Below are 3600 nucleotides of genomic sequence, written 5' to 3'. Positions count from 1 at the left end.
CAGTTTGGAGTGAGCAGGCCAGCCAGCAGTGGGGCAATTGGGGGCCAGCAGGCCAGTGGGCAGGGAAGGTGGAGGCAAGCAGGCCAGCAAAGGGGGCAGTTGGGGGTGAGCAGGCTGGCAGGGGAGGCAGTTGGGGGTGAGCACGCTGGCACGGGGGGCAGTTGGGAGTGATTAGGCTGGCAGGGGGGGCACTTGGGGGCAAGCAGGCCGGTGGCGGGGGTCAGTTGGGGGCGAGCAGGCCAGCAGGCGGAGTGGTTAGGGGCAGTCAAGCAGGCAGGTAGGCAGGTGAGCGGTTAGGAGCCAGCAGTCCCGGATTGCGAGAGGCATGTCTGATTTACGGTTTAGGCCCGATCCCTGTAAACTGGCAGTAGGACATCTTTCGAGGGGTCCCAGATTGGAGAGGGTGCAGGTCGGGCTGAGGAACACCCCCTCCCCCGTGTATGAATTTCGTGCACCAGGCCACTAGTTTATAATAAACCTTATTATCCAGAATGGAGAATAGTGCTCATTAATATTTTGCTCATTAATATTTTTCACATGAGCTAGTGATTTCTATAACATAAACTATTATTGGTATCTTTGATATCTTTCCTAACTAATAATTTATATTTAATAAATTACCTAAGGGTATTTTCTCTTTATTTTCCATCATACTTCAATAGCACATTACTATAAAGATGGGCTTTTTTTGAAATTGATGTCCAAATTACTTCAGACAACTTCAAATGTATTTCTAGCTTTCATTTTTAAATTTTTTTTGTGAGCCTATATTTTTTATTATTTTTTAAATTTATCTTTATTGTTGGAAGTATTACAGTTGTCCCCTTTGTTTTTTTCCCATCGATCTCCTCTGCCCCTCCTAGGCCTTCGCCACTCTATAGTCTATGCTATGGGCTATGCATATATGCATATAATTTCCTTATTTAATCTCTCCCACCCTCACCCCTGCCTTTCCTGTGAAATTACTTAGTCTGTTCCATTGTATTTCTAGCCTTTAGAATAATCTTTGTAGAAAGTTAATTGGGATTTTGAAATATTCCATATAGTGAGAGCTTTTTATGTTAATATATTTTAGATAATTGTTTGCTTTATAACTTTAATAATTAAAATGATCATTATTTTTTGTAATTTAAATATATTTCACTTTTTAATGATACAGCTTCATTTTTTAATGACTTTAATTCACTGTTGTGTAGTTATATAATTTTCTTTGATCTGACCAGACACTTTGAAGTTGAAACTTCTTTGCCATTTTGTACTTATTAATCTGATTTTGTGTGTTTGAAAATTATAGTTTAAAAATATTATTACAGTAATTAATAATTATTTTGGTGCTGCTATACACAATAGTTATATGGGTACTGTACTGTTTTTTTATGTACATGACCTATATCCTCAAGGATTTTGGTAACTGAAAGAGCAGTGAGGATGACATTCTAAACTGAAGACCACTGGGAACTCCAGATATGTTGCTATCTTTCAGGGGGTAAAGCAGACCAGCTGGGGGGCCAGTTGGGGGTAAGCAGGCTGTCAGTGGGGGTCAGTTGGAGGTGATCAGGACAGCGGGGCGGGGGGCCAGTTTGGAGTGAGCAGGCCAGCCAGCAGTGGGGCAATTGGGGGCGAGCAGGCCAGTGGGCAGGGAAGGTGGAGGCAAGCAGGCCAGCAAAGGGGGCAGTTGGGGGTGAGCAGGCTGGCAGGGGAGGCAGTTGGGGGTGAGCACGCTGGCACGGGGGGCAGTTGGGAGTGATTAGGCTGGCAGGGGGGGCACTTGGGGGCAAGCAGGCCGGTGCCGGGGGTCAGTTGGGGGCGAGCAGGCCAGCAGGTGGAGTGGTTAGGGGCAATCAAGCAGGCAGGTAGGCAGGTGAGCGGTTAGGAGCCAGCAGTCCCGGATTGCGAGAGGCATGTCCGATTTCCGGTTTAGGCCCGATCCCTGTAAACTGGCAGTAGGACATCTTTCGAGGGGTCCCAGATTGGAGAGGGTGCAGGCCAAGCTGAGGAACACCCCCTCCTCCGTGTATGAATTTCGTGCACCAGGCCACTAGTTTATAATAAACCTTATTATCCAGAATGGAGAATAGTGCTCATTAATATTTTGCTCATTAATATTTTTCACATGAGCTAGTGATTTCTATAACATAAACTATTATTGGTATCTTTGATATCTTTCCTAACTAATAATTTATATTTAATAAATTACCTAAGGGTATTTTCTCTTTATTTTCCATCATACTTCAATAGCACATTACTATAAAGATGGGCTTTTTTTGAAATTGATGTCCAAATTACTTCAGACAACTTCAAATGTATTTCTAGCTTTCATTTTTAAATTTTTTTTTGTGAGCCTATATTTTTTATTATTTTTTTAATTTATCTTTATTGTTGGAAGTATTACAGTTGTCCTCTTTGCTTCCCCCATTAACACCCCCCTCTTCCCCAGCCACAACCCCTCCCCAGGCCTTCAGAGAACTATTGTCTGTGTCCATGGGATATGTCTATATACATTTAAGTTCTTTGGTTAATTCCTTCCTGCCTGTGCCCCATCCCCGCTTCCCTCTGAGATTCGTCAGTCTGTTCCATGCTTCCGTATCTCTGCATCTATTTTGTTCATCAGTTTATTTTGTTACTAGAGGCCCGAGTGCATTGGAGGGGGGGTGGTGGTCCCCCTAAGCCCGGCCTGCACCCTCTCCAATCCGGGACCCCTCAGGGGATGTCCGACTGCCCTCCCCAGCCAACCTGATTGCCTCTAACGGCCTCTGCCTCTGCCCCCGCCACCATGGCTTTGTCCAGAAGGACGTCCAGATGGATGTCCCGAAGGTGTCTGGTCTAATTAGCATATTACCCTTTTATTAGTATAGATTAGAAGCTGGGTGCATGAAATTTGTGCATGGAGGAGGGGTTCCCTCAGCCCAGCCTGCACCCTCTCCAACTGGGGACCCCTTGGGAGATGTCTGATTGCCAGTTTAGGCCCGATCCCTGTGGGACATCTCTCTCGCAATCAGGGACCACTGGCTCCTAACTGCTCACCTGCCTGCCAGCCTGATCACCCCCAACTGCCCTCCACTGCTGGCCAATTTGGTTCTGATTGGTCGGTTTCTATGTCAGCGTCAAAAGTTCCGACTCCTAGGCAGCCATTGGCTCCCCACAGCACCCACATTTGGTTTTGATTGGTCGGTTTCAATGCCAGTCAGCGTCAGAAGCTCTGCCTCCTAGGCAGCCATTAGTTCTTCACAGCACCCACATTTGGTTCTGATTGGTTGGTTCCTATGCCAATCAACATATAAAACTTCGCCTCCTAGGCAGCCATTGGCTCCCCACAGCACCCACATTTGGTTCTGATTAGTTGGTGTCTATGCCAGTCAGCATCAGAAGCTCTGCCTCCTAGGAAGCCATTGGCTCCCCATAGCACCCACATTTGGTTCTGATTGGTCGGTTTCAATGCCAGTCAGTGTCAGAAGCTCTGCCTCCCAGCCATTGGTTCCCCACAGCAACCACATTTGGTTCTGATTGGTCAGTTTCTATGCCAATCAATGTCAAAAGCTCCGTCTCCTAGGCAGCAATTTGTTCTTCACACTACCCACATTTGGTTCTGATTGGTCGGTT

At 46.2% G+C, this 3600-nt stretch overlaps 1 protein-coding gene across 3 annotated transcripts in view; it reads left to right on the top strand.

Annotated features, from left to right (window-relative positions):
* The window catches only part of LOC102260130 (programmed cell death protein 4-like), an 11097-nt gene that overhangs the window by 4245 nt on the left and 3252 nt on the right, over positions 1 to 3600 (top strand). The window lies entirely within an intron of this gene.

The sequence above is a fragment of the Myotis brandtii genome, unplaced genomic scaffold (genome assembly GCF_000412655.1).
Source record: "Myotis brandtii unplaced genomic scaffold, ASM41265v1 scaffold441, whole genome shotgun sequence".
NCBI lineage: Eukaryota > Metazoa > Chordata > Mammalia > Chiroptera > Vespertilionidae > Myotis > Myotis brandtii.
The sequence above is the reverse complement of the archived record's forward strand: the minus strand, read 5'-3'. Positions and strand labels throughout refer to the sequence as shown.